We start from the raw sequence: 13,450 nt of genomic DNA, 5'->3' as shown, positions 1-13,450 counted from the left end.
ACTTTTGATCTCCTCCGCCTCCAATGCTGTCATCCACTTTCTTCTAATAGCATTAGCTTCATCCACTAGTCTCTACTCAGTCACTTTAAATATGCCCTTTTCTACCCAAAGTATTAACACCCGTTTTCTATAGCCCCCTTCTTTACGTTCACCTTCTAAGTAGCACTGCAACACTATCCTGCTTTCTTCGCTGGTCCAGTTCTCCTCCCTGCTCTGTAATTTACTGATGCTGTATTAGGATAACAACTGTGATCAACCAGCATCTTTTCTGAACCACTGCCGAGCGAGAGGCGTTCTCTTAAAGATCCAACCTCATTTTTTTCTGTCACATCCAGATTTTCTGCGAAAACTCCTGTCTCTCATAAACTGAGTTAAGATGACTTTCGTCACCATCGTCATCACCACTATTATTTTTCGACAACTGATTGCTTCAAGTAACTATCTATTGATTGGTTTTGTTATGGGTGAGTCTTTACAGCGTTTACTTTTTCGCCCATGGAATGTGTTGATGTTTCTTTCGTGTTTATAATTATTATTGATGTATAAGCGAGAGACCGCGAAGAAACAGTAATGTGCATATATAGAGAGGGACTGTATAGATATGGATTGATGCATATGTGATTAACATTTGATTAAAGTTTTACTCACAGATTTTCAGCATTTTATAGAGGTATTACATTTTCAGGCATTTGTTATTGTCATTTTTATTATAATTATTATTATTATTATTATTATTATTATTATTATTATTATTATTATTATTAATATTATTATTATTATTATTATTATTATTATTATTATTATTATTATTATTATTATTATTATTATTATTATTATTACTATTATTATTATATCTTGAATTTTGCTTTGTATTTGCACAAGTTGGTTCCAAGTCTCACCCAGAGACCTCAAGAGACAACAAGTTAGAAGGTCATGTTGGTGTTATGCCTAAGATGTCAGATTTGGTTTTGCACATACTATTGTTCTAGAGAATGTTTTATAAAATATAAGAAAATTAGAAGTTTGTTTTAACATCTGAGATTACATAGACAGTATTTTACGTAGGATATGGGCTGTTCTCATGAGCACTATCTTTTGAATTTCAGCCATTTTGGGGTTTCCTGATGTCTGAGCTCCGTAGCAATCAGCTCCTTTTGCTATAATTCCTGGGGCACCGATGACAACAGGCATTGTTTTAGTCTTGAGGTTCTACATTTTGCCAATTTCTATTTCAAGATCTTTATACTTGCTCATTTTTGGTAGGTCTTGACAGATACATTTATATCGATTGGGACCTCATATCAATGAGGAGGCATGGTTTTTATCTGAAGTTTTTCAATATAATGTCTGCCTATTTGCATCTATCTTTCTGTCATGTTAAATGGTGAAGTTCCAGAGGAGTGAGATGTGACCATTTTCAAGCACTGGAGGTAGTTTGCCTAGTAGTTTGCCTAGTAGTGCAATTTTCTGTATGTTATATATATTTGTAAGTCCTGGTGTTTTTGTTATGTATTTGTCTGAATATTTTTTTTATTATACCTAAGGCACCTACTATGATAGGAATTGTTTCTGTTTTTAGATTCCACATTCGAGTTACCTCTATTTCCAGGTCTTTGTATTTTGAAAGTTTTTCCATTTCTTTTAGAGAAACGTTGTCATCTGCTGGTATTGATACATCAATTAGAAAGCATTTTTGTTCTTCATGATCTTTGACAACTATATCTGGTCTATTTGCCTTAATTTCTCTATCTGTGTGTATTGGCATATCCCAGAGTATGGTTGCTTTCTCGTTTTCTGTGACCTTTTCTGGCGTGTGTTTATACCATCTTTTTTCTGTTGTAATTCCATAGTGTTGGCATAGCTTCCAGTGTATATAGGTCCCAGCTCTGTCGTGTCTGTGAATATATTCCTTCTTAGCCAGGACTGGGCAGCCAGAGATAATATGATTTATTGTTTATTGTCCGTCTCCACATATTCTACAGTTACTTGTTATGTTTCTTTTCATTATACGCTTTTGGTAATTTCTGGTGGGGAGGCTTTGGTCTTGTGCAGCAATTAAAAATCCTTCAGTCTCTGCTTTGAGTCTTGAGCTTCTCAGCCATTGCTGGGATTTTTCTCTGTCTATTTCTTTTTCTGTCTATTTCTTCTTCTTTTCTTCTTCTTCTTCTTCTTCTTCTTCTTCTTCTTCTTCTTCTTCTTCTTCTTCTTCTTCTTCTTCTTCTTCTTCTTCTTCTTCTTCTTCTTCTTCTTCTTCTTCTTCTTCTTCTTCTTCTTCTTCTTCTTCTTCTTCTTCTTCTTCTTCTTCTTCTTCTTCTTCTTCTTCTTCTTCTTCTTCTTCTTCTTATTATTATTATTATTATTATTATTATTATTATTATTATTATTATTATTATTATTATTATTATTATTATTATTATTATTGCCACCATACTGCAAAGTCAGGAAAAATTTGAAGCTCCGTAAATTGAAATAGTCTTTGTAATCTTTTCGGCCTTCTAAGGCCCCGTATTTTCATTTTTTTTATTAACAATACACTTCTGAAATTGTTTGAACTGCGCCGATAGTATTTTTACCTAGAAAAACCCACTATTTTGCAGGGGATGCGCATCAATAATTTTTTAAATTTAACTAACTGAGGTAAAAGCAAATATTTTGCAATTATTTTTTTTTTGAAAGATGTCTGATAAATAAGCCATCATAATATTCGACATCGGCGCGCGTTCCTTGGCAGAGAAGAAAGAGAGGAAAGATACACTTAATAACGTCACCGAGGCGAATAGTGTTTCGTCTCTAAGCAACGTCAAAACATTCGGTGAAGACAGCGACAATAACAACAACAGCAACAGCAGCTACAGTGACGACGACAACAACAACAACAAAAACAACGATACACAAGAAGTAAATCTTAGAAACACGGATATCATTTCTACCACCACCGCTAAAACTGCCTCCGCTGCAATTTCTTTTGCGACTGCTGCAATAAATTTGGAGGATATTTGCATAGATGTAGAAGATTTTAAAATGGCAAAAAAAATTGCTTCGAGGAATGAGAGAGGAGTACTCCTAAACCTTCCATCCAATGTGATGGAGAATATTTTGAGTTTCGCGGTCACATACCGCTGCAATGGAGTTAAATCCAACCGGGTGGAAAATGCTACGGAGAGCTAAATACAAAAACGTCTCGGGCGCATGTACGAACAGAGAGTCAACATCACTGGAGGAAAGAAGTTTGGAACTACTGAGGCGAAATTTGGTACGGATGAAGAATCCAGGTGTCATTCCATGATCTCTTTGAGTAATGACAGCTACATTAATCACAAACTCTCATGGTAAGTGCCTTGCAAGGGTTACATTGTTGAATGTGCAGCCAGAAATATCCATCAACTGGTTAGTGGCGACCGTCGTAACAGGTTTAGAAAAAGACGAAGTGTCAGTCTTGGAGGCCAAGAAAATACCTAGGTAAAACTGGTCAGGTAAAGGTATGGAACTGATGTTACAAGATAAGCAAGGCAATATCGATTAGCTACCCGATCTTATCGATCTTTATGATGGTACTCAGGTGTCATTGTTAGCGGTGGGTAGAAAGCCAGGGTGTCACATGTGTGGATCTGTGACTCACTTAAAGCCTTTCCACCCTGAAACAAGAAAAGCTAAACTTCCACTGCTGCCAAACTACAAACACTACAAACGCAAAATCATGAACAAGTCCTCAAGATTCCTACACCCACACCCACGACCACAACGACTCCCAAGCCAAGCGAATGAAAGAGTCTACACCCCGGTTGCCACAGAAAAGCAAGCTTCTCTTGAATGCCCTGCCTCCCAAACCAATATTGACTGCAATGAAATAGAGAAAGAAGAGTTGAATGAAAAATGGATCACAGTAGGCGATAGGGGAAGAGTGTACATAGCCCTGCTCCAAGAAATCAACAAAAAGAAACAGAGAATCCACAACTACAGCACGATTCACAACCCTTCAAAAACAACATCATCAACAGCATGAAATCACAGAAACACAGAAAGAGCAAATTACGGGACATCAAAAACAAGATTATTCCTCAGACTGTAGACGATATGTATCCATCCATTTCATTGTTTTGATCAAGTACAACAGTGAAATGATGGATTTTGTAAGTCAAAATAAAAATAAAATAGAGACAGAGAGAAAGGAATTTGAGGATTTCATCCACAAAACTCTCAAAAGAAAGACACTCAGTTTAAACGTCGTCAGACGTTTATAAAACTATAAGGGGAAAATTCCCATGTGGGGATTTTTTAAATATGAGATGATAAAAGGCTGAGAAAGGGTATTTTAGAAACTTTTCGCCAGTAGTGAGACCCGGATCTTCTGGCCTTTTCGAAATTCAATGTCAGTAACCTCCTCTTTTTCTTTCTCTGACTGGCATGACTGAGCTGAGAATGGGCTGTATAAATGTACGTGGCCTAAGATCAGCTTGGAAAAAAGGTCACTTGCTCAATGATCTCAGGTCGCTTGATTGAGATATGACTACCATTATTGAAACAAGGATCTCTGCTCTAGCATCTATCTCCGAGGACTATGAGATATTCTCATCTTGTGATCTATCAGGAATAGGTGGCGCTGTAGCAGTGCTACTCCAGAAATCTTTATATCTCCCAGTACGGACTATTTTCCTGGACCTGGATGATAGAGTGGTGGATATAGATGTTAATGGCAGCGAAGGCGGCACTTTCAAACTGCTGGCAGTTTATGCCCCAACAGGGGCTAGAATGCAAGATTTCTTCAGGTGTCTGGAAACATTCTTGGGAATGTCTTGCACTTTATTACTAGTAGGGGACTGGAATAGTATTTTGGACGTACGGAAGGACTGTGTGGATTTAATACATAGCGAAGTGGGTGTAAAAGCCTCGAAAAATTACTCATGACTTAAAAGCTTTCTGACAAGACCAACTGGATTTTCCTGATGCGCCACAACGGGTCATCTAGATCGTATTTAGACTGAGTATTTGTTACGTCAGAGGATAAGGATAGCATAGTTTGTCCATAATTTAAGTTTTACCAGCTACACAGATCACAAATTTGTGACATGCACAGTCGATTTAGAAAGGGGCCCTTTGTCAGGGACCCGGTTACTAAAAGTTGAATGCGTTCTTGCCAGCTCTCAAAAACTACAGGGACTGGATTAGCGAACTAGCTAAGCGGCGGTAGACGGAGGCAATCGTCAACAACCAGTAGCGGATCGCTCTGAAGAAAGCAAATGGCGTAGAATCGATAGCATTTAGTAAAGATTTAGCAATAGAAAGAAGCAGATTAGAGGGAGAACTAGTGAGAAGAGGCTATTAATAAAGGCATCGCAACTAACATGTTAATAGGGAAAATGGCCCTTGTCCATTTCTTTGAGGTGAAATATGAAGATTGCGTTGTCAGAGCTAAGATTCTTTTGCTAAAAAAACAAAGGAGTTAAAGCCGTCCGATGGGCCCAAACAGCAGAGACGCAACGTTGAAGCAAAACCACGCTCAAGCCTTTGACGGATTAGGACGGACGCATGCTATTCGGTTCTGAGCAGATGTGTGCGCTTTCCAGCAGCACGTTGCACAGCTGTTTGGGGAGGATGATGAGTCGATGACGTTAGTGGACTTTACTTCGTACCTGGACGGCCTACCAAGATTCTAAAATACTTGTGCCCATCATCATCTGGGTCTTCATTCTCTCTCCGTTTGGCAATTTTTTGCCCATACATTTTACTCTTTCCCCCCGTTTCAAAGTAAGCACCGCAAACTTCGAGTTACGTACTTCCGTCACTATATCCTTGTTGCACATTAACACAGACTCAACACCAGCCTCTCCTTTTCAGACTCTGCTTTTGGCGAACATTTTAAAATCATTCATGAAGAGAAGGTGGTTGAGACGAGGTCCATTCTTTCTCAATTCATTGTGCCCGTTGATTTTGCGTAGGACTACAAAAAGTTCAAACCAATATTCTACACGATATTACTTACACACACACACACACACACACACACACACACACACACACACATATATATATATATATATATATATACATACATACACATATATATGACGGGCTTCTTTCAGATTCTGTCTACCAAATCCACTCACAAGGATTTGGTCGGCCTGAAGCTATAGTAGAAGACACTTGCCCAAGGTACCATGCAGTGGGACTGAACTCCAGATCGTGTGGTTGGTAAGCAAGCTACTTACCACACAGCGACACCTGCACCTGATAATTTCATGGCAATAAGTCTTGTGCCATTGCACAGCTTTTGTTTAGAAAGGTTGTGCAGGAGTCTGACTGGAGCGCCTATTTTCAATCGAAGGCAATAAGTAGGAGCTGAGTATACAACACAAGCTACACACAGTAAGGACAAAGAGACATAAATAGAATTTTATAAAGCTTAGAAACGAACGCACAAGAACAGATTCGAACGCAGACAATAGACATTACAAACACAGACAGCAAAAACAAATCAAAAGAAAATGAAAGATACCCCGCCCAATACACCAAAATAAGATCCCTAAGCATATAACATAAGCAACACACAGCAAGGAGAAAAAGACAAAAATAAAATTTACACGTGTTAAAAACTTTTTATAAAAATTTTGAATGACGTTAACTGGAGTGTGGGGTTCGAGTAGACGTCATTCCACCTTTTTCATTTATTATTACTATTCTTTTCATTCGATTATATTTTTCTTCACTTTTGTGTTTTGTCTGTCCTTGCGCTGTCCCTTCTGTGTTTCAACTCTATGTGGTTAATAAAAAGTTTCAGTCAGTGAGGTACACCTTTGTTGTGCGGTTGTTTATTTATTGGTGAAGGTTTGTTGTTTGAAGTCGTTCTGTTGCAGTTATTTCTCTGAGGACTACCTCGTGTTTGAAAACTTAGTGTCTTTTGACACATTGTTCACCTGAACAGGCTTGGTTTTCCTCTTGTTCCCCTGTTGTGGGCGAATTGTTTGCGTTTTGTATGGGGATTGTGCCCGCACAAAATGACTAGTGCTTTGTATGGTGTGTCGGAGTACATACAGGATGTCAACTCTGAGTACGAAAGCGACTCGGAAGAAAGTGTGGAAGATTATGCAGCAGCGGTCATTAGGCGGCAAAGAAGATAAGAGTTCGGGACGGAGACCGTGGAAACATTTCAACCAATTCTGAGGGGAGAAGGAGCAAGCGTGAGGTTGAATCCCCCACCTCAGAAAGCCACGGAGGGAACGAGAAGAAGAACGATAATTTATAGAACACTATCTCTTAAAACAAAGAAAATAGAGATAGCGTCTACCGAAGAAATTGAAAATGCTTTAAAGCTTATTATGTTCAATTTACAATATATGAAAAAGGGCAAGAAATTCGGTATCTTGGAGGTACAATTCATATCAGAATACGACTCTAGGAGTGATTCGTGATCACTATACATACTTTGGCAAAAGAAACATAAATGTCGCAATAGAAGGATATTCACCTGAAATTAGACCGGCGTGACGTCTAGCAGCCGTTTGCTCCAATATCAGGAAGGAGATTACAGTGCTGGAGTTCGAAGAGTAAAATGTGCAGTGCAGAAATGGTGTGGCGGGAGTCTTCGGGCGACAATTCAAGCCACACCATTGGAACTGGAGGAAATTCCAGAATTTATAACTCTGCCGGATGAGACAGAACAGAGAGTCTTGTTCCAGGGCAGAATCCTAAGATGCCTGAAGTGCGGTCTGAATGGGCACATAAGGAAAACGTGCTCCCAAGCCCTTAAAAAAAATAAGATAAAACAAAGGGACAGCAAGGGAAGCCTAACGAGGAAACCCCAGGCGAGGAAGAAGAAGAAGAGCAGGGGGGTGCGCAGAAGGTAGTAGAGAAGGAGAATTACGAGACGGGGGAAGCTAGATCGGCCACATATACCAAGGTAAGTGAGGAGGAATAATCAGTAGCAGAGAGGAAGAGCAAAAAGTTTTCATTCTCTTCCTCCCACATAGGCAAAAAGCTTAAAAACGAACGCACAAGAACAGATACGAAAGCAGACAAAAGACACTACAAAGACAAACATCACAAATAAAAAAATATATCCCCAAAAAGAACACTGAATATACAACACACGCTACACAAAGCAAGGACAGAAACAAAAATAAGATAATTTTTTTATTTTTTTCTAAAAACGTTCGATGACGTTCTCTGGAGTGTGAGGTCCGAGTTGTCGTCGTTCCACTTTTCTCTTTAACATTACCAGTCTTTTTATTTGATTCTGTTTTCCCCCAATTTTGTGTTCTGTCTGTCCTTGTGCTGTCTCCTCTGTGTTTCGACCCTATGTGGTTAAAAAACGTTTTTAGTCAGCGTGGTACGCCGTTCGAGCCAGTCACGCAGACGACGAAGTACGTCGTTATAATGAGGGACATATCAGTGTTGACTAAAACACAACAGGCTGGTAGCTGTATATGCTCCCTCAGAAGCTGGACAGTCTTTTTTGGAAACCTAGAGAACTTTCTAGGTACGTTTCACGCTATAGTGATGACGCAATCTGCGATGCACGAGTAGATTACGTCCCCCACTTCATTGAGTCTGTAATTGGTTTGTGTATCATTCGTTTAATTCAAAATTTTTAGCTGCTAGTCATCTTTATATGTAAAACCATTCGGTATATCGATACCTCCCTCATTTGTATTATCCCCTTTTTTTAGTCCCCTGTGAGCAATAAAGATAAAGAAATCACTATAAAAGTTTGTTCAATAAGCTGGAATCCCTAGTAAGTCACAGCGTTAAAATTGTTGTTGAATCTTTGAATTACTGTTTGTTCTATTTGTTTTGTGTTTAACAACACCTTCTTTTGCTGCCTTGCGGCGGTATTGTTGCAACTTTCCTCCTTGTTTGAAGGGGGAAGCGTTGTTATGAAAATGATGTATAATAATGTTAGCTCGTCAGACATGACATCGTCGAAGGAGGATTTGCTGAAGAGAATAAAAATTATCGACAAGGCAATGGAGGAGGAAAGGAAGACTTTTGCGTATGCAGCTAGAGGAAGAAAGGAAGATCTGTGTATCAAGAGGGAGGAAGGGAGGAGCATGAAGTAAAAGTGATAGCACCCAGTGAGACTACAAAACAAGTGAAAGAAAAGTCAACAAGGGCTCAAGTTGTAAAAGCACTGAGACCCATCTGTCAGGACGTTACGTACCTGGCCAGAGGAAGAAAGTAAGTGACGGTGGAGGTGCGGTTTGCAACTGAGGCAATAGCCAGGCAGCACTCCGTAACTTCCCTCAAGACAGACGAGGTGGTTCATCTGCCCATTTACTTGGTAAGACGTGCGTCCAGGATAAGGGTGGAAGAAATACTTCCAGAGGTAGATGTTGCCTGGCTGGTAGCAGCCATCCTTTTAAGGTTAGAAGAGACGATTGTGGTCCTCCAAGACACACGTATAACGCAGAGGAACAGGCAAGGGCAGAGCCTGGAAATGATCATCCAGGCAACTTCGGAGGACCTGGAAAAGATGGTCGACACCATAACGGTGGGCGACGTTATAAGGGAGGCCAGAAGGGCTTCATAAGAGCGGAGTGCCCTCCACCTGTCACAAAGGCACCAGCAGTCACTCAGGAAATCACACCTCCACCTCCTGCGTCATCATATGGTACAGAGGATGAGGAACCGGACAAAGAGGAGGAAAGCCTAGCAATGGAGGAAACAACAGAGGGATGGAGTACAGTTAACAAAAAAGGAATAAGAGAAAGAGAAGAGTACAAGTTGATAAAGAGAACCCCCAACCTACATCCCCCCGACCCCCACCCTGCTCCATTCTGTCTCACCCTGGTCCTGGCAGACACCAACCCTCACTATGCCCCATCAGCCAGACACAAATGCAGACAAACAAGAGCCTGAAAATCCCACTCCCCACCCCAAAAAGAAATGTCTTGCATTATCTTCTACAATAACTCATATAAAGAGCTAAGAGAAGAGATAAGTGACTTGAACTCTCCTGTAAAGGTAGACGTGTCGGAGTGTAAGGGACGGCCAGCTCATGTGGAGTGCGCCCTGGTAAATAACTAGAACCAACTCAGTCTAATGGAGAAATATGGGAAGAATGTCATCGACATGCGACAGGAGGTCAACATTGGCGAACTGCCGCGAACTTTAGGCTTCCATAATATTTAATTAAAAAACTTGGAAATGGAATGATTAGCTGTATATATTGCTTTTCAGATGTTTTTCATTATTGTTTAAAATTTGTTAAAATGTTAAATGAAGTCACTTGGAGTGTGGGGTTCGAGTGACCTTCATTCAATCCATTCACCATTATTTCATACCATCTTTCTCATTCGTTTATCTATTCCCCACTTATGTGTTTGTCCTTGTGCTTTCCCTCTGTGTCAGGCCTTTATGTCTAAAATAAAATCAAATGACCTGGAATCCCGGAATTTATGAAACTTTTATATTTGTATATAATTACAACAACTTAAACATATTCTTACAATATCATGAATAATTTAATGATTGTATTTAAAATTCTGAATCCGAGCGTATTCTCTGATGAAGGAAATGTGGATTACTGAAGTTGAAAAGGATTTACCTTCACACTTCGAACATTCCAAGAAACGGCCGTAAGATTCTTTCGTATTTATAGGATTCCTTTGAGGACTTCCCTTTTTGGATTATTGTAAACTATCATCTCATCAGTTTGAGACTTTCGATTTGTCTATATGTATTTATGCAACTCTTCATCAGAAAATTATAATCGTAAGCTAAACTTGACTAAGGATGGGAATAACAGCAACGTTGCTAGAAATATGAACTAACATGCTCCAACGCTGTTACAAAGTACATAGCATATACTCTGACAGGGGCGCCTCAGACACGAATTTTTTCCCACGAGAATTCCGGACCCCAGTAATGAACTCATTTGCATACAGCCAATCAGAGCCGAGCCACCTTTATCCTTTCTTCCTTTCTAGTCACCCAGTCTGGAAATAGGATTTGGAAGCTGTCATTTTGTGCGTGACAAAATAGCACATGTTGTCAATATTTGTAAACAACACGTTATCTCTGGTAATTTTCTTTCATGTAAATAAATCTTATTTAGTTGTTATTTTTAGCACGAAAGTTATCCGGTAATTTTCTTCCATGTAAATAAATGTTTATGCTGATTTAAACGAGAAAAACATGAATGTGTCTGTGGCTTACGATTGACTAAAATTACCAAAATTTTCAAACTTTAATTGCTAATAACTCTTTTTTATTGATTTATAGCGAAAATTGCTTTCACGTCATTAATTAGCAAATAAAAGTGTATCATTACACTGAATCTGAAATCAATTAGAACAGAAAAGATCAGAAAATAAAAAATAGCCACGAAAATGTGTGAGTACTAGAACATTTTGTTGTATACTATTATATCATGAATAGTAAATTATATATCTATTTATGAAAAATTCACGGAAAACATAAGAAATGTAAGCATTTTCAGGATGTTGACGACAAAATGTGCAGTCACGCACAAAATAACAGCTTACAAATCCTGTTTCCTGACTGGGTGAAAATGATCAAACTTTAAGCCTCTATAACTTTAAAAACATTTTTCTGGAAAAAATGAAATAACTCCAGCAATTCAGTTTTGGAAAATGTATTATTGTGCCAACTTCGGAGTAACCAGTGAACATCGAAGGATCAAAACCAAGAAGGAAGAAATATTATTTACATATATTTATTTACTGTCGACAGGTAGTTAGAGACAGTAATACTTGTAGTGATAGCGAAATGTTTTTCTGATAATGACAAAAATGTTGGTGTCTGTCAGTAGAGAGGGAAAGAGTAAGGAATGCACGATGCTGACTAGAAAGGAAGAAAGAATAAAGTTGGCTCTGCTCTGGTTGGTTTCATGCAAATGAGTTCATTTACTGAGGTCCTAAACCCTCATGGAAAAAATTCCGCACCCCGGACACCAAACCGAGAATTCCTTAGACTGACCGGCCAGTTTTAGCTATTTCCGTAGCCACCTTCAGTAAAGTCAGCTCATTCGGTTAATTCCGGGTTACCTCGCCTATCAGAGTATATATATTCAGAGTAAAACTTTATGGATGATTTAGACGATCACTAATGCATATACAAAAAAAAAAATCAATAAAAACTGTTTGCCACATTATACCGTAAAGGTATATATACATACCAAATCCTTGTGAGCGGATTTGGTTGACGGAAACAGAAAGAAGTTCGTGGTATATATATGTCTGTGTGCGTGTGTGTGAATGTATGCATGTATTTGTGTCTTTGTATTTGTCCCCCACCATCGCTTGACAACCGATGTTGGTGTGTTTACATTCCGGTAACTTAGCGTTTCGGCAAAAGTGACCGATAGAATGAGTACTAAGCTTACAAAGTATAAGTCCCGGGATCGATTTGTTCGACTAAAGGCGTTGCTCCAGCATGGCTGTAGTCAAATGACTGAAACAAGTAAAAGAAAAAATATATATACATTATATATATGAGTGGCTGTGTGGTAAGTAGCTTGCTTACCAACCACATGGTCCCGCGTTCAGTCCCACTGCGTGGCATCTTGGGCAAGTGCCTTCTACTATAGCCTCGGGCCGACCAATGCCTTGTGAGTGGATTTGGTAGACGGAAACTGAAAGAAGCCCGTCGTATATGTGTATATATATGTGTATGTGTGTGTGTGTGTTTGTATGTCTGTGTTTGTCCCCCCAACATCGCTTGACAACCGATGCTGGTGTGTTTATGTCCCCGTAACTTAGTGGTTCGGCAAAAGAGACCGATAGAATAAGTACTAGGCTTCCAAAGAATAAGTCCTGGGGTCGATTTCTTCGACTAAAGGCGGTGCTCCAGCAGGGTACTTTTGGACTGTCTGTTGAAACACGTTGCAGATTGTGTTCTTCCAATTACATACATACATATATACATACATACATACATAAGTATGTGCGTATGTACGTACATGCATACATGCATACATACATATATACATATGCAATAGACCCTACATAGGGATTTGGGATAGAGAAGCATAATTGTGTACAGATGAGGAAGCCCAGCAGATATTAACATAAAGCTAAAGGTTAGTGAAAAAGAAAATACCTATTCTTAACTACTGAAGAATTTGCAGATACTCTATCCAGATTAAAATTCCAGGTTTGTATCTCTAATTATTGGGTCGCTTGGATATGTAACACACTTTCTAAATACCAACCTTGAGAAATTAGGCTTCTCAAAACCAGAAAGAAGAAAGCTGATTCCAAGACAAACAAATCCAAGCCATCACTGGAACTATATGCATGAGAATACATACAAATTGCACATATCCAAACATACATACATGCACACATACATAGAAAAATACCTTGTTGGTGTTAAATTTCTAATGAAGGAGTCTTAGATCTAGGTTAGAAACCAGCTCTCTGTCTCTATTGCCAAGAAATCTTGAAATAAAACTAACTAATGAGACAAAAACGTACAAACATGCATATATATA

The 13,450-nt window shown here is 38.9% G+C and overlaps 1 protein-coding gene across 8 annotated transcripts in view; it reads right to left on the bottom strand.

Moving 5' to 3' along the window:
* Nucleotides 1-13,450, bottom strand: part of LOC106871768 (uncharacterized) — a 1,221,261-nt gene that overhangs the window by 1,135,327 nt on the left and 72,484 nt on the right. The gene's annotated exons all lie outside the window — the stretch shown is intronic.

The sequence above is a fragment of the Octopus bimaculoides genome, chromosome 16, assembly GCF_046866305.1.
Source record: "Octopus bimaculoides isolate indiv1 chromosome 16, ASM4686630v1, whole genome shotgun sequence".
Lineage (NCBI taxonomy): Eukaryota > Metazoa > Mollusca > Cephalopoda > Octopoda > Octopodidae > Octopus > Octopus bimaculoides.
This window is presented reverse-complemented; position numbering and strand designations above follow the sequence as displayed.